This window comes from Cupressus sempervirens, chromosome 9 (genome assembly GCF_028749045.1).
Source record: "Cupressus sempervirens isolate cs-2001-9-10 chromosome 9, ASM2874904v1, whole genome shotgun sequence".
Taxonomy (NCBI): Eukaryota; Viridiplantae; Streptophyta; class Pinopsida; order Cupressales; family Cupressaceae; genus Cupressus; species Cupressus sempervirens.
The window spans coordinates 663,034,853-663,054,523 of NC_143126.1; positions in this window are offsets into that span (position 1 = coordinate 663,034,853).

The window sequence follows — 19,671 nt, forward strand, 5'->3', positions numbered from 1 at the left end:
GAGGGGGGGGGGGAGGGGTTGAATCAAAAGTACTAGCTTTTAACCTATTTTTCACAACATAATATTGATACATACATGCATATCAACATTAAGCAATTATGAAAAACACATGTGCATCACCACATAACACTTGAAATTTTGGTAACGCAGAAACCCTCCAGGAATAAGAAGGTAAAAATGGGGTGGGGATGATACCCAAAAAATCACTACAGCAATAATGTTTGACCACTTTTGATGATCTACCCTGTTAAAGGCTTTACACTGTATCAATAGTGACCTTGTTAAAGTATTTACAAACACTTTACATGAAGTGTTACCCTGTTAAAGGATTTAATCACCTATTTAAAGGATCTACAAAATAGTTGTTAAGCTAACCTATCATCATAGGGTTTCCTTTCTAATATAGTTGCTTGAGAGTATTAGGTACGATAATCTAATAGTTTACAATCCTTTGATTGCTGAATATAGGCACTTGATCTGCTTTCTCTGATCTTGATCCTTCAAGATCTGATATTCTTCAATCTGAAAATAGTTTTCCTTACACACCTTCATCCATTCATATATACAATGAGTTTTTGGTCTTCCTTATAAATACATTCGAAGACTTAGGGTTAGATGTGGATCTACGATCCATATTGAATCTCTGTTTCCTGCTCATTCCTTGCAATTTTATTATTGGTTGCTCGCCTTCTCCATTTTTCTTATTGGCTGCATGTAGATGTTAGAGTAATTATTTGTTCTAACTTATTAATTAAATCACTTTGATTTAATTAATTAAGTTGCCTATTACTCTAGTTTTCTTAAGCTATCTTGTAGGTGCATATAATTAATATTTTATTAATTATATTGTGCAACCCTAGCTTTTTTAGGCTTTAGTTTCCCTTTTCGGGTTTCATGATTCCTTTATAAGGATTCACCTCTTTGTATTTTATTCATTCACTTATTGGATTATATGAGATATTGCTCTTTGCATGTCCATAAGATGGATCTGGCTTTTTGGCCTCAATAATTTTTCCTTGCCTCTGTTCTTTGCTTCATCCATGTGACAGGTTTATGCATTCAGGTGTTCTTGGGAGATTAGTTTTCCACCTAATCTTACATGGTATCAGAGCTAGCTTGATGCTCGTTGTTCGTGGTTTGTTGAAGCATTTTAGAAGCTACATTTTTTGGAGTAGTGGGAGGCCGTACGGACAATTTTTTTTTTTTTTGGGGCACTTTGGGCTCAAACGGACACTTCCATTGGATCCGGAAGGCCGTTTGCAGTCAGGATCCATATAAAATTTGTCCATTTTGGACACCGTTGGTCTAGGAGGCAAATTTTTTTTGTCTGACAGGGTTGTACGGCCCCTTGCACGCAGTACGAGGCATCAAAAATCAAAAAAATTGCAAAAAAAATTCTTTTTTCAGCTGTCTTAGCCGGCGGCGGTTATTTAACCGCAGCGGAGCCGCTAGCGGTCACCGCTGACGGCCACCGCTAGCGGTTACCGCTGGCGGTTCGCCAGCGGCTCCGCCGGCGGCCACTGCCACTGCTCCGCCCCACAGCGGCCCTCCAACCTCCCGCCGCTCGGCCGCCGCTCTGCCGGAGGTGGAGGGATTTTTTATTTTTTTTAAAAAAAATAATAATAATTTTTTGCATTTTCAGAGGCCCTGGAGGTTTTTTCTCTGTAACTTGAGCATACGGACGTATTTTTTCAATCCAAAAAATGCACCGAAAAGCTGGTTCCAAGACGGAGATGGTAGTATAGGTGTTTTTGGGTTTTGATGTAGTTTGGTTTCCTATTATGGTAGTCAAAGCCAGATGTTCTATTTTGCACTCCGGGAGGCGTATCTTGAGCTTCCGATCTTCGATTTTGGACTTCTTTATTTCACTGGAAAGCTCTTTCTGTGCTCTTTCTAGTGATGTTGGTTGTTGTTCCAGATTCTATTCCAGGAACATCCTATTCAGTCTTTTGTGTTTTAGCATTCTGGTGGATATCCTGATTGTTTCAAGTCTGAAGATCGATTTTGTTGCTTCAGTTGCTTCGTTTTGGGCTCTATCTTCTGTTGTTTCAGCCTTATATATTTTTTTTTGATCATTGTTGATATTCATTGTAAGCATCTTTATGCAATGCACTGAGATAAAGTGCCACTCTTGCGTTTCAGGATCCTTTTCATCATTGTGATTCGTTGTACTCGCACTATTTTATAAAGTGCCATGGGGGGGATAGTTGTTTGCCACTTATAGGCCCTCTTTCTCTAATTCCTCATGCAGTGTCGATGACACGAGCCTTTATTTGTGTTTGTACCTCACTCTCGATGTGTTTGGCTCCTGTGTTGTAGGAGATTTTTGGCCCATCTTTTCAGCTGCCTGTCACCTCACCTACCTTAAGGGGAGGTTATATTGTTGTTCTATGCTTCTTTGGTCGATGGTTCGTGCCTTTTATTTCCATGGAGGTTCCTTTGGTTGATGGTTCATGCCTTCTATTTCCATGGAGGTTCTACAGATCAACATTTTGACAGAGTTTTGCGGTTCTTCATGCTTCAATGATTCTCTTTTGATCTCTTTGTTCCTTCTTCTGGAACATTCTTTGCTATCTCTTTTTGGAGTAGGGTTTTCCCCATGTGGTTTTCTCTATTTCTCCTCTTTATAAAGATTTTGTTGTGATTGGGTACCTGATCTGGCCTTGTTGCCGGGACCCAATTCTCTTTCATAGCTATGCTAGGTTAGCTTCCTCCCAAGCTTCACTTAAGGGGGGGTGTTAGAGTAATTATTTGTTCTAACTTATTAATTAAATCACTTTGATTTAATTAATTAAGTTGCCTATTACTCTAGTTTTCTTAAGCTATCTTGTAGGTGCAACCCTAGCTTTTTTAGGCTTTAGTTTCCCTTTTTGGGTTTCGTGATTCCTTTATAAGGATTCACCTCTTTGTATTTTATTCATTCACTTATTGGATTATATGAGATATTGCTCTTTGCATGTCCATAAGATGGATCTAGCTTTCTGGCCTCAATGATTTTTCCTTGCCTCTGTTCTTTGCTTCATCCATGTGACAGGTTTATGCATGCAGGTGTTCTTGGGAGATTAGTTTTTCACCTAATCTTACAGTAGATTGCATAGGAAATACAAAATATTTGATCTTATCATTTTAATCCTTCGAGATTCATCATATGTCGGCCATAAAAATGGTTTACATCTAAATTAGTAAAGTTACAACCTCATATGTACATTCTGTGTTACTCGACACTTACTGATTCCTGATGCTCGACACTTATAACAAACTAGCTCACTCGGCTCCTATTGCATTTCTATATTGCTCGGCTTTGTCTGTGACTCAGCACTCAAATATCAATCGGCACCTAAAGTCCCTCAACACTTGTTCTTCACTCGGCACCTGATCTTCACTCAGTTCCTGTTCTTCACTCGGCACCTGAAGATCACTCAACACCTGTTGGATTTCCTGACTCGAAACATATTGTGGCTCGACATACATAGTGTGCTCGGCTCCAATGTAGAAAATGGTTAAGTGTGGTGGCACTCAAATGTCAAAACCATTTTGAGACTAACATCTTGTATAGCAGAGACTCTAATAGCATAGATAGGCAACAGGGTTCTCAACACTTAACTGATCATAGTTTCATCTTCAATATGTCCATTAGATCCTCCAATTGCATTTACAACATCTTTGATTCTTCCACAATACTGAACTATAGTTTCACCTTCTTGCATTTTCATATCATCAAATTGCCTCTTAGACTTTTTTCCTTGGCTCTCAGCACATTCTTGTCTCCTCCATAGATTTTCTATAAAGCATCCCACATTTCTTTAGCATTAACACATTCTTTGATGTCATCAAACTCTGAATAGCTTAGGGTAGATGTAATCTCCAACATTGCTTAATTGTGTTCTTTTTTTTCTTTTAGTTGTTGTGCAATAAGGGCTCCAACCACTTCCACATACTCACAAGTCACAATTGATTGTGAAAAATCTCCAAGTCCTCCTAGATGTAGCTTCGTCAAACATCACCATGAAGGAAAATTTTCCTTGTTTAGCTTGGGTACCTCCTTTCTATACATCTTGATCTTAGCTCCAAGTACCTTCAAATTGTTTCCTTACAAGTACCAAATTCTTTGATACAAATTGTTGGAATAATTTAGAATAGCTGAGACACAAGTGAATCAGTTATCCAAGGTCCAAACATACAAATAAAACTTTTCATGCATGCATTGATTAGGTCATCCAATATCTCAAACTTTTGTATGTTAGTGTCCAAGGTCAAATGAATTTTGTAGAAATGTAAACATGAAATATCACAAATCCAATGACACAATTTTGACATAAGGATTTAATGTGGAAACCCAAATTGGGAAAAAGCACTAGTAACATGCTACCAATTTTCACTCTTTTGAAGTGAGCTCTGTGAGGATCCAACCCTATTAATGGTTACAATACAAATTTTTAAATGCGACATTGATTAAAGGATTTCAATCATCCTATTAAAAGTGAACCTTGTTAGAGGACTTTGAAACTTTTCATTAGAATGTCACCTGGTTAAAGGATTTACTCATGCCTATAAGGCCAAACTTAATCCAAAGGATTTATCTAGACTAATACGATTGCTAGAAAGTAACAGTAGGACTTGATCTAATAACAAAACAACTCACTTGTAGATTTCAAATCTCTCATTTAGCTCTCCATTCTTCTTGACATTCATTCTCGTTATTCTTTGATTGCTTGTTCACCCTTCAAGCCTTCACCTCCTTAATCCTTCTTGCTTAGTATGCCAACTGTGGGTTCATTCCTTTGACTACCATATGAAGCAACACCTCTAGACTCCTCTTTTTTGCTCATACACTTTACACTTTACTATTTTCCTTGTATCTCCTTAAATAGAGAATTTTGATCTTTTTCCAGTTAATCACAATTATCCATCTTAGGGTTAGGTTAGATTCATCAAATCCTCCCTTCTTTCCATTTTTTTCCCTGTAGAAACTTCTCTTACAATCCTCTTCATATTCATCTTCAAATGATTTATTTTGAATTCTGTACCACCAGATCATCAATCTTATCATCAACATGATTCACACAATTCAAGAAATCAACTTTGTCAGCTCAAATTCATTAAATCTTTGTTAACCTCTTTATACTATCACTTGACAATTACATGTTGTCTACTTGACAATAACTGTCTCCTGATGCTCAGTCAACACTAGGTTGCTCGACATTAACTAAGTCTTTACTCAATCATTACTGTCATCTTTGACAATCGACACATATTTAATTTCACTAACGATCGACACAAACTAAGCTTTTCTTGGCTTGGTCATAACCATCTTTCTACTCGGCCTGAACTAAATGCTCGACTTACACTATTTTCTCAATCAGGCTTGGCAAAGACATTCTTGTTGTAGTCTTCTTCTTGTCTTTACTTTAATATCATTTCATTATAGCCTTAAGTAGATAAACAATACACTATATTTATCTAGACTGATCCAATTTCTTGAAAGTAACATTAGGACTTAATCTAATAGCAAAACAACTCACTTGTAGATTTTAGATCTCTCATTTAGGTCTCCATTCTGCTTGGCATTCATTCCCATTCATCTCTAATTGCTTCTTCACCCTTCAAGCCTTCACCTCCTTCACCTTCTTTCTTAGTATACCAATTGTAGGTTCATTCCTTTGGCCACCATATGAAGTGACATCTCCAAAATACTTCTCATTTTCGCTCATAAACTTTACACTTTTCTTCTGGCCTTGTATATCCTTAAATAGAGAATTTTGATCTTTTTCTTCTTAATCAAAATCACCCATCTTAGGATTAGGTTAGATTCATGGAATCGTCCCTTCTTTCCATTTTGTTCCCTCTAGAGACTTCTCTTACAATCCTCTTCACATTCATCTTCAAATGATTTACCTGAATTCTGTGTGACCAACTCATCAAGCTTATCATCAACATGATTCACACAATTCAAGAAATCAACTTTGTTGGCTTAGATTCATCATATCTTTGTTAAACTCTCTATACTATCACTCAAAAATTACATGTTGTTTACTCGGCAATAATAGTCTCTTGATGCTCGGTCAACACTAGCTTGCTCGACATGAGCAAAGTCTTCTCTTGATCATTACTGCCATCTCTAACACTTGACACATATTGAATTTCATTGATGCTTGACACAAACTAAACTTTCCTTGGCTTGGTTATAACCATATTTTTGCTCAGTCTAAACTAAATGCTCAGCTTACACTATTTGCTTAGTCAAGCTTGGAAAACACATTCTTTTTGTATAGTGTTCTTCTTGTCTTTTCTTTAGTATCCTTTCATTGTAGACTTAAGTAGATAAACAATACACTATATCATCAAAGTCTTATTTGGTCTTAGTGCTCCATTTATACACCATATAACTCAACCTTTCTCTAGGTACTCACATTATCCTTTCTTTTCAAATCATCTTCATTAATCAATCAAATGATAGCATTTTGACCAAAGTAAGCAATTTTCTTACTAGCAAGTAGCAGGTTTGACATCAATGACAAAATAATGATTATTCCATGATAGGTTTCAACAATCTACCTCATTTATATACTTCAATCTTCTTTTTCAAGAATTGATATGTATGAGATTTCCCCTCAACGTATGCATTTTATGGTAGCACAACAAGAGGATTTTGGTGAAGAAAATTTTTGGGATGAGTTGGAAATAATTTGTTCATTATTGGACATAAAGCGATCTGCTCCTAAATTAGAAGAGATTGAGTTGCAACAATAATAGATGGAGCCTCATACCATACCAGTAGCTCCTAAGGAGGTAGTTCATGAACAACATGAAGACAATGTGGAGATCATTTCTTCAAAAGAAAAGACCAAACCAATTCCATTCCAGCAAGATACCAAGGTTGCAGAGCACAACAACATGGTCAAGGATGATTGCTTAGACTCAGAGTCATCAAGATGATGCCCCATTAGGCATCTAGATCTAAAAGAAATCAAACATTTTTCCTCGGTCAAGCTTACTTTTTAGCATGAGGGTGATTTCAAAATGGAGGAGCAAGTAATAATTGCTCAAAGTGACTATGTCCCAGTGCTAGAAACATTCATTGTTTTCAACATTGAGAAGACGGTGTTCCATGTAGCAGTATGCTTATCATACTTGTTGATCTATTTAACTGCCCACATGCATGGAACAAGAAACAAAATTTTAAGGAAGATTTTTTGTATTGTAAATCCTTGTACATAGTAGAGTAGGTATTTTTAGCTTTCAGAAAAGTGCACATGCACATTTATTCTCTCTTTCTAGAGTTGTCCTAAGCTTTCTGGAGCTATTTGAAGCCCATTTTTTTTTATGGTTGCATATTTTTGTGAAGTTGTAGGTGGGATAGTGTGGCATTCTCTATTGGTGATTCTATGTCCAATGGATTGCTTAAGGTCACTGATCTATGCTTATCAGGCAAGCATCCCCTCTAAGTCACCAAGAATGTTGGCTATTTTCCCCCCATTCAACCCATCACTGATAACCAATTTGAGAGATTTGCAATGAGTTGGATTCTTTGGTGGGTTAATACATTAGTTGGCATTGTGTGTTATCCCATTTCGTTATTTTGTAGAGGTCATTTTGGCTGCCTACAAAATAGGGAAAAAAAAAATTCTTCCACCATGTGTTTGGAAATGTGCCAACCATTGGATTTAAAGCTTATCTTCATTAATGGTTGTACTTTAATCATTCAATGGGAGATTTTTGCAAGATCTAGGTAGTCCATTTCAAATGGAAAGATATTAGTCAACAGTCCACCACTTTTGGGGAAAATCTAATCTTTTCCATGCAGGTCAACTCTATAAGTGGATGCAGGTGGGATAATGTGTGTATTATCTTTGACAATGACATGATTTGATCTTTTGCATCCAACACACATCTCCAAGGCCAATTCTTTAATCCCAAGTGACCTTTTGGGCCTTATTTGCATAATGGAAATGCATCCCCATGCCTATTCATTGCTTGTAATGATTATATCTTTTGTATTTGATCTTTTGCGACTAGGTGCATTTTCTTTGTTCTTCCCTACCACTTCTAAAAAAGAATTATGTTTCATAATCAATTTTCTTTCTTATTCATTTATTCCTTTCTCTACAACTCAACTCCAGTGGTTGTGTTTGAACTTCAATGCTTTATTTGAATTATGCCTGATCTATAAAGACAAGTTGTAAATACTTTATCTAGGTTCTTCTCTACTGGCATTTTTGCAGCAACCTTATGCTATGCAAATGTATTCCTTGTCTTCCATTAATGAAAATTCTATGTTCTTACCTTCAATAGCATGTGCATGCTTATTGTCTTACTTTGAATGTTTCATTTTTTGTTTCCCTTATTTGCATGGTGTGTTTGTTTGCTAGCATTTTCTGCATAAGTGAAGCCCCTTTTCCTTTCAGAATTTGATTGGTTCAAACCTGCATACAAGTTCTTGGAAGGTAGAATAGAGTTGAGATTAGTGTATTTGGGTGTTTTATCGATGTGTAGTGCATTTATAGGCAAACTTGTAACCACATTTTCAATCTAGCGCATCGCATCCCTTTCCCTTTCAACATTTAATTTCATGCATTCCTTCTCCCTTCTCCTCCCAAGTTTTAGTTTAGGTGCATCCTGATTGTAAGGAAGCTAATCTTATCTAGAGATTCAACCTCAAAGCACAAGTCCCACACTTGGAGGTTGTTTCCATTTTGCACAAGGTCACTTGAGGGTCATACCTCAAGAAAGGGTGCAAAATTTTGTGTCAACAGGTACCTAACATGGCCTAGTAGTTAGGACCATCTTGCATTGTCATCTATATTTTGTAAGCTTAAGTGCATTCCCTTCAGTTGCTCTTAAGGGTGGGGGGGTGGGTGTTGGTGTAAAAAAAATATCACATAGTACACTTCAGTTAAGTTTACTTAGGATAATTCATTTTCATATTAGTTATCATGTGTACACCTAGGAGTTTGTATTTTATTTGAGTACATATTGTCTCACACCTCTCTTTATGTGATAAACCTTTGTGTTACTATCCTCTCATTTTTTAACATACTTTCATGCATAATGGAGGATAATCCACCTTTATTGGACATGTTCTTAGTTGTTATGCTTATCACTTGCACGACTCATGGTTATCTTTCATTTCTTATATCTTTAGGCATATCTACATGCATCATATCTCATTATCTAATTTGAGAATCCATTACCCATTATTATTTTGATCATCAATGAATCAAGTAATTTGAATATCACATCATTTGTCTCTCTTTTTCTATCAATTTTGTTTCTAGATCTTTGGCACTTTCATTCTTTGTCTTAAGAAAATTATTACACATACAACTTTGTTAGGGTTTCCATCAACTATTCAATTGTCTTCTATTTTTTAATATTAAATGTGACCAATTATGCCAACAATAAATGAGTACTTCCAAATTCTTTTTTGTCCAAAATGTTATATATAGAGAATACAAAGGGGGTGGGGGAGGGAGAGACAGTAAATCAATATTCCAACACTTTTTGCCCAACTATATATATTTCAACACTTAACTCTACACATGCTACAAAAAAACTCATAACACCATGACTTTTTAACTAGGGAAACCTTGGCCAATGGAATACCCTAGTGGGGATGGTACCCACAAGAAATGCACTAATCTAAAATACCTGGTAGGAGTGTTGACCCTATTAGGAGTATATTACATACATTTAGTACAAGAGTCGTTGTTAAAGGACTAGAGCTTGTTAGAGGTCTGAAACATATTAGGATTTGTATTATAATAGATTAAATTGCTCATACAATGATATACAATTTATACAAGAGTTATAGATACTCTACCAAATAATATCATTAATATCTGATTATTCCTTTGTGTATCTTGCACCTGATCATTCCCATACAACATTTGATCACATATGACCATTACAATACTAATATTCCATCATACATAAAGATCACATATTATAACAATAGAATGGCATGCTTTTCTTGACCAAAATGCCTTTCATATATATCCTTGCAATTATTTAGTCTGGTTGGCCTTTATGATAAAACATATAAATAATTATCCAAAAAATATCATCAAAACATGCTAATTAAGATTAACATCTAGAATATTTTTCCTCCACTCCTAAGTAATTAAATTGATTTAAGGAAATTCAATTCCTTAGGCCAAAATGCCTAATCTCTACCTTATACTCAGTACCTAATGATTTTGACACGTCTTTATATTTTCCAAATAAAACATATGCCAGTTGTTATTTTAACAAAAAAGAACATAAATTTATCATTTGTAGACTATGTTCTACCATAATAATAAATTATGGCTATATATGTTAATCCAATGAAGATTGCTAACTAAACTTGTACCTCTATTGCTTGTATTCCTACATCATACTTAGGCAATTTTCTCACTTAACTATTGGTCTCAGATTGGTTTTGACAATCGAGTATCAATATACTTAAGAAATTTCTAAGTTGATGCCAAGTATAATATAGATGCCGAGCTACAGTATGTGTTGAGCCAAAAATTCAACAGATGTTGAGTTATTCAGATGCCGAACAGATAGATAGTGTCGAGCAAGTTTCAAGTGTTTAGTGACAATTGATGCTGAGCTAGTATATGTGTAGAGTAAAGTATTGGTGCCAAGAAAGACTCAATTCCTATGTGTGTTGAGCATTAGTAATCAGTTAGTGCTGAGTAACACAAAATCAACATAAGAGTTTGTGTCCTCACAAACTTAGATGTAAACTATTTTTTAGCTGACTCAAGATGAATCTCGAAGGATCTTAAAGATAATATTAAATATTTTTTATTCCCTATGGAATCAACATGCAACCAATCAGAAAAATGGAAAGAATTAAGCGAGAAAGATGGATGAATCTCAATCATAGATTCATACCTAACCCTAGGTCTCGAAACCTTTTTAAGGAGGTTGAAAAACCATAATTCAATGTCATATGGGAATGAATGAGAGAATGCTAGCAAATTTTTGAAGGAAGTGAAAGGGGTGTGAAGACTTAGAAGAAGAAGAACATTATAGAATCAAGTTGGTCAGAACAGAGTATCAACACTTTGAACAAAGTTATATCAGATCAAGAAGGATAAGATTAGATTAGACAAAATAAGGATTTGAAATCATCAATTGAAGATTGTAAGTCATCAGGTCAACACATTATACAATACTTTCTAGCCATTGTATTAGGAGAACAAAAATCCTATGATGATAGGTTGGTTTAACAACCATATTGTAAATCCTTTAATAGGGTGACATTCCAAGTGAATGTTTGTAAATCTTTTAGACAGATCACTTTTAACAGGGTGTTAGAGCCTTTAACAGGGCAGGCCTTTCATAGGGAAGACCATTGATGATGGTCAAACTTTGTAACCTTAACTAGTTACATATTGCTGTAGTGATAAGTTGTGGGTGTCATCCCCACCCCATTTTTGCCTTCTCATTTTGGAGGGTTTCTGGGTGATCAAATATTGTGTTGTCTATTTTCATGCATGTCTTTACTTTTATATTAATTAGATGTGTTATATGCATGAATTAATTTTAGTTAAAGGTTTTATAGCTTAAAATATTGGTACTTCTAATTCACCCCCCCTCTCAGAAATATTCTTCCCACTTGTGAATTCCAACATTAACAAGAACCAAAACTGTACGTAAGTTTATGCAGCCTTTGCTACATATAATTCTTCTATAAATAAAAACATTTATGCATCTATATATTCTAACTTCTCAACACAAAATACTTCAATACTCATCTGACATATTTGGTTGTTTCTTAGATTTTCCTCCTAATGGTTGCCATAAATCCTTCCAATAAAGATAGTCCTCCATTTGCATTTTCTATAACTAAAAGTTATACCCATTAAAATTCTCAACCTTCAACTTACCCTTGTCTTCCATTACTCCCACTCAACTATGAGACCATCATGAAGAGAACATCTAAAACAACTAGGCTCTGATACCACTTGTTGAGATTGTTTAGACATAAAATAATAGTTACATGAAAATATAACCAATAAGACAAAGGAATAAAGAACACATAAATGGACATAATAACCCAACCAAAATAACCCTACACATAATAACCTTGTCATAATAACTCAAGAAAAAAATAACTGAGGGTCATAAAATTCCATGGACAAAATAATCTATGGTCAAAATGAACCATTGGCAGAATAACCCACGATCATTTTAGATCAAGCAAGAAAACTATAAATGGCATAAGATAAATTAGAGCATTAGAATTTGGATCATATAAAAGGAATTAAGATAAAAAAGGGATTGTGAGGCACCATAGAGGCTATTTAAGTCATTTTAAGACCATATATCCATTATATAGCTTTAAAAATCCTTTAATATGCTAAAATAACCTATAAAATAATAGATAATTTTGAAAAAAGAAAATTTCATGGGAATAGGCTAATTAAGAGTCATTATGAAAAAATATAACTGAAAAATGCATTATGAAGATGCATTAAGATGATATATTATGAAAATAATAAGTGACAAAAGCATTATGAAGATGCATTAAGATGGTATATAAAGTGGTATAATTAAAAGAAATGGTGAAAGGAAGAAGGGGGAAAGTAAGAGAGTGTAGAGTGATAAATATAAAAGATGTGTAGTGCTTTTCGTGTTTGCAGTCTGTACCTTGTTTATTTTGATTCAAGAGATACTTTATACTCTTATTATTTGTACTTTAAGTGACCTGAGGGTTGGATGTTATACTTTGATTTCAGTACCATAGATACTATACTGCTATGTTGTTCAGTTTATCATATTTGCATGTTGATGCCATTTTGAGATAATAATAGATCTTTGATGATATCTGGTTATTTGGTATTTGCACATATCTCTAATTATGTTATGTGATGGATTTTATGCTATGGTGATTTACTTCATTCTTGTTTCATTATGCTTCATGCAAACCTAAGTGATGTAAATGGATTATCTAAGTGTAATTGAAAAATGGTTAAATTAAGTATTTAATGCATTTATTTCTTTGGCTATGATATTAGATGCAGTTGCACTTGATCATGTGTTTTAGTGTGCAAGAATTATATCACTAGCAGTGGCACATGGAGTTAGCGATTCAACTATTCATTTTACCACTATCGTCCCTATATGGTTGACGTATCATTATTTTAATTGTTTAATTAAACCTTTTGGCGATTATTAAATCTAAACTCATTTTCATTATGTGACTGTACCTATGAGTGTGTCTATGCATTTAGAGGTTCACATTGTCACGAAAGTTGTTAAGGAACTTTCTGTGATTTTGGATTTTAGGGCTTTAATTTTTATTGAATTTAATTTCTAGCAGCTTTTCCATAGATGAATTCCTATTTTGAGGGATACCTTGTTTTTGTTTGGGTGAATTTAAAGTCTAGCTAGACTAACTAGCTATTTCCCCTAATTGACTATTCACTTGAAAAGTGAATAAGTATTGAAAGAGGAATTTAATTCCTCACTTCTCACTTTTACAAAACACAAAATTGAGAGCTTTTTTGAGAATCCTCTTCTAGAGGATCACATTTCTATTCATTATGAGAGCATCAGGCATGGGATCTTTGCAAGGTTAGTCTCATTGGATCCCACTAAGGGAGACCTAGCTCTATTGCAGTTTTTGGCAACTTTCACGAGATTATTATTTTATCAGGTTGATTCTTGTTTTAGCCCCTTTTGCTACCAAATAGGGCTATCTTGTTTTCTTGTTTCAGCTCAGTTTTGGTATCTATTTGTCTGGAGGCTGAGAACTAGTGTTCCCCTCTATTAGGGTTTCATGCCGTTATGTAGGCTATTTTTTCATACGGTGTCCGAATCCAAATTTTATTGGATTTTTGAGGCTATTATGCCCAAAGACCAAAAGAGTTTTTATTTCAAAGTTTTTCCATTTTTGGGTTTTTAGCTCATTTTGTGTGCCACCATGTTTTCTCAAGTTTTTCTAGCATGACGTTGGTCGTGGACCTGGATCACCTGTTTGGATGTTAGTCCAACCATTGTTGCTCTTTTATGTTGCATTGGGATGCATTTCGTATCCTTCCTCCTGAGTCTATTTTTGGTTGAGTGTATTTTTGCATTGTGTTTTCATCTAGTCTTTCTATTATGATCTTTGTGATAGTGGTGCACCACACATGAGTACATGCACATACATTTTTTGAGTGACTTACGAGGCTTGATCTTTCATGGTAATTCTAGGATTTATGATCATTGGGGTTGGGTTCAGAATATGCATGCCTATAAGCACTCATCATTGGATAAGCATGGGTAGGGTAGGGTAGCATATGGAGGAGGATTCTATCTTGTAGCCTAGTGACCATTGCCCAATGGGTTCACAAAGAAAGTTTTAAGTGATAATTAAATAAAACATAAGGTGGTAATAAAATTTAAGATAATAAAATGTTAGTGTGAGAGCCTTCCGTTGGGGAGTTGAGCCATATGATCCAAGCTTGGGCTTTTCGATGCTAAGCAACTCTTCATGATGTCAGCCCCTACATAGTATCCCATTGAGTGTCTAACCAAGACCTGTAGTTTATGTAGTGTCTCTAATCTTGGTTTTAGTCATCATATTGTCTAGCATGAGTATTATCCATGAAGATTTTCTTTATGTGTGTTTGTGGTTGGATCATTATCTCCATTTGTACAGTAGGAGTGGACCTATGAGTTTCAATTGGTTGGGAGGCATAGCTACCTTCACCATGATGGGGACCGGTGCACAAAGACTATCTACTGCCCCAGTGTGACTACTGTTGGATGTTTTCACTTAGTATTTTGGGTTCTAGAGTATACTTTCTTGTGATTTATGCTTTTATTGAAATACTTGTATATCATGTTTAAATGATGCTAGTTTTGATGCATTTCCTTATGATGATGTTTGGCATATGTTTAGATGTTTTATCTCCTTAGTTGGAGTATCTATTGCTTTTGGTTTAGCATGTTAGATTTCTAGTTCTTATGATGTTATTATGCATTAGTAGTGACATCCTTATAGGACAACTCCAGCTATTGAGTTGGCAGTTTGGGATGTTACACACAGGGGATGGCTAGAACCTTTAAGGTTATATGATGCTATTATGGTTGGGAGGAACCACACACTTAGTTCATTATTTTAGTTCATTGCGATGTTGCTTCTATACACTATGATGTTTCTTTCAGTTACTTCTCTTCAATACTTGTTAAATGGATAGATGCAGTTTCCCTTTCATAGTTAATGTTTGGGTGTCTAGTACTCCTTGGTGTGGAGGTTCTAACTTCTTATTTTATCCCTTTGTTTTCCTTGGTAGTTTTCTTGTTGTTCCTAGGGCAACAATGTATCAACATTGGCAATACTTTAAAGTATCACATGCCTAAAGGGGAAGAATCACACAATACTGGAAATCCATAGGAGAACTTTTGTGTGATACTTTAAAGTATTGTACACCCTTTTGAGAGATGTCATACGATACTTATGAAGTATCGTACACGTTCTTGAGAAGTGTACCTTAGATCTTGAAAGTGTTGCACACCTTCTTTAGAAAGGTCGTACAATATTGGAAAGTATAGCACAATGTTGAATTGTTGTATCACCCGCACCTTCAAAAAACTTGTCTGGGTGGGTAGCAGGCACTTTTCATAATATCTAGAAGATTTGAGGAGGTGTTTTGGCTACCCTCTTAGGTGTTCCTAAATACCTTCAAATTGCATTTTGATTTCAGTTTCGATTGCATTCTTCTGTGGCTCATCATGGTTGGTTAGTAGTGGGGTTTGGAGATCCATTGGTGTCTAGATGTTTGTTTAAGTCTTCCATTGAAATCTTTGTGATCCCTGTATGATGTTGTTGTGTGCACTCATACTTGTAAATTTTTTTTATCTTGGCTTATATTTATCCTTGTTCCAAGGATCTCTAGGTAGGGCATTACAAGATGCATTTGAAATCTCCTTATTAGATACAACATGAGGAGACTACAACCCATTATTGATTATTTTGAAGACACACAGATTGGAAGACTAACTAGAAGAGGTAATAAATAATCATCTAAGTTTCTTCTCACAATGTAGAATTTATATTTAGATGTTCAAGATAATATTTTGAAAACCAATAATAGTATAGAGGGGTAACATATAGGATTTAGTAAATTGCTTCAACATCACACAAGTTAGTCTAGAAATTCACAAAAGCATTAAAAAGAGAATAGGGCTTCCAAGATAAAAAAAGAAAAAAAAAAATATATGGCCGGATAAATTGAGCAACTAAACATGAAAAAATATCATGAACTTGAAGAAAGACTAAAAAGATTTGTTGATGGTTATGAAAACCATAACATTTTAGATCATATTAGGGGAATTGCTCAATATTAAAGACTTTAATTGATAAAGTTTTTTAGCAACATATATAACTTATAAATTTTTTTTTTCTTTGTCTATAATTTTACTAGGATATTTATGTACATGGATTATTCTGACCAAGGTGTATTTTGTCTTGGGTTATCATAACCCTGAGATATTTTTTCCTTAGATTATTGTAGTCGAGATATTTTTTCTGGGGTTATTTTGGTTGGGTTATTATGTCTTATAACCATAGAAGAGACAAATATTTAACATGGTTCACCCAATCTTGGGATACATCTATCAAATAGAGATTCCAATATTATTATCCAGTAACTTCAACTTGTTACAATCTACAATCTCCCTTACAATTTAATAGTGTTGCATGAAACTATATATTCTCTTTAGAAAACCCTAACCCTAAGACAATATAACATGACTTATGTTGGCTTAACAAGTTAACCCTAAACATACATGAAAATTCAACCTAGGGAAATGTTTGATGAGTCAACTCAAAATGCTTAAAAAATGTATATTAATTGCCTAACCAACTACCACAAATCAACACTATGGTATACTATACTATAATGATATCATGTTTTTGTTTGATGCAAACTAGAATGGACACAATTGTGAATGAGAGGACATACATGTTACAATGGGGCATAGGTGATTGAGGAATCACATAGGAATCTAATTTAGAATGTTAGACTATCCATACAAAAATAAGACAAATATATCAAAAAGAGAAGAAATTGTTATAATTATTTTATTTTCAATTCACATATTATTTTTATACCAATATCCTTATTATTCATGTTATTAAACACAAAATGGAATTAAGAGATTTTTGTGAATTTGAATAACTTTATTTTAAATTTGTATGAATCATGCAGGACTTTGTATATAAAGAAAATTGTTGAATATAACCACTGATGTTCGTGCAAATGAATGATTCTAGGCCTATCAACCTATGTATTACCTTTTATAAGATCCTATCTAAAAATCTTGGTGAACAAGGTAACACCGTTGTTGGATAAGATTATCAAGCAGAACAAGAAGGGATTTGTTCTGGGAAAACAAAGTTTGGACTCAACCATCTTGACCAATGTAATCATCCACTCCATGGGCAAAAGAAAAAAAACCTAGTATGGTCCTCAAACTCAACATTTCTATGACTTATGACAAAGGCAACTAGACATTTCTTTACAAAGTTTTGACTAGACTGAGATTTACTAATAAATTCATTAAAATCATTAAGGAATGTGTTGAAACTATCAATTACTCTATTATTGTAAATGGCTCCTCGGGTGATTTTTTTTTCTTCAAATAAAGGTTTGAGGCAGGGAGACCCCCTCTTCCTCTATTTGCTCATCCTTTTTGTTGAAGTGTTGGGCCTGAATATGCATAAACTAGTGGACCAATAAAGAATCAAAGTAATTTAACCAACCTTGACCCTCCCACCTTCAGCCCTTCAACAGTTTGTGGACAACACTTTTTTCCTTGGATAAACCTACTTGACATATATGCTAAATCCATGGGGGAATGTATTAAATTCCAAAAAAGTAGACTCTTCTTCTTTAATACTACCACTGAAATCGAAATTAAGGTGATAAATTTTTTGGGTTACCAATCTGCTACCTTCCCATCTGCCTACCTAGGGCTCTTGCTATTTAGTCAAATATGTTAGAGAGGATATCTATAATAGTATTCCAAAACGACCCAAAAGAAACTTATGGGTAGGAAAGGTAAACTTCTCAGTTATGCTTGTGAGATTCAACTTCTTAGTTCCTTGCTTCAATGGATCCTTGTCTATTTCTTATCCCTATTCAAAATAACATGGGTTATGATAGAAAAACTTGGGAAAATGCAATGTATTTTAGCACTAAAGGAAGAAGTCCTTGGTCAATTAGGACACAATTTCCCCCCCCCCCCCCCCCCCCCCCCCCCAAAAGTTTGGTGTCCTTGGACTACAAAATATTACTAGATTGAACAAGGACCTTACATGCAAGATGGCATGGAAACTCATCATTGGAAAGGAGGAGTGGTGTAATATTATGTGTGCTAAATATCTTATTTGTGGTTCCTTTAGCGAGTTGCTTATGGAAGGAAACCACCCCTAGGGATCCAAAATATGGAACAACGTCCTTAAATGCAAGACCATCCTATGCAAAAGTATTAGATGACAACTTGGTAATGGGGAGAATCTCATATTCTAGAAGGAGAACTAGCTTGACTCATTATCGATAGAAGCCCATAGATTCCATCCTCTACACAAACTCCTTGTTCCCATTCTTGTTCAAATAGTGGTTGGGTAAATTAGCCTAGGGAGATGGGAAAATTTGGTCCCTCTAATACATGATAACTTGGAGGTCCACAATCTTACCATGAAGCTCATGGAAAACCTCCAATAGACTAGAATCCTTTTATTTGGTCAACATAAAAAGATTATTTTTCCCCACCTTGTATGAGCTCTTTACATTCAAATCTAGCTATAACATGACTATTACAATAGTTAGTGATTCTACTGACTGGTCCAAAATCTGTGACCCATGTCTAATCCTCAAAATCAAAATTTTTGGGTGGACTCTTATGCATGGAAAAATCCTCAACCAAGACAACCTTAACAAAAGGAGCTTCAACCTTTCCAACAAGTGTATAGTGTAAGGAGGAGGAGAGCATTAATGACCTCTTCATTCATTATGAATTTACTTCTTTCATTTGGCAATAGGTCCTCAACAAACTCAAACTCAAATGGGCTCTCAGTGTTGATATCAAAAAGTTTATACATTGGCAATGCACCTTAACCACCCCCTACTTAACATCCTCTAGAAACCAATACCCCCCATATTTTTTGGTGCATTTAGAAAGAAAGGAACTATAGGAATCTTAGAGATATTGAAACTTTACCTTAGGCTACTCTTCATATTGGGCTGAAATTACTCAAGGAAAATGTCTCTGGATGCAATTGGAAATACCCAAACTCCTGCCCAACTCTTATGGAGAAATGTGTTTCCCATAATCGGAACCTAAACCTGAGGGTTGACAATTTGATGACTCCACAAAATTAGCTAGAGGTATAGTAAAGTGGACACCCCCTAGATTGGTTTGAGCTAAATTTAGATGGTGGTGGCAATGCTAATGTGTAGGTTAGTGGAGAAATTCTAAGGGACCACTTTTATCAATGAAATTTTGTCTATGTTGGGTCCCTTAGGAACCACATGCTTAATCAAGTAGAAGGTATGAATCTTCTATGGGGACTAAAAATTGCTTCCTCCATGGACATCACAAAGTTGGAGATTTAAGGTGACTCCAAAATTATTATGGATGTTGTCAAAAGAAAAACTATGGTGGGTTGGAAAGTGTTACCTA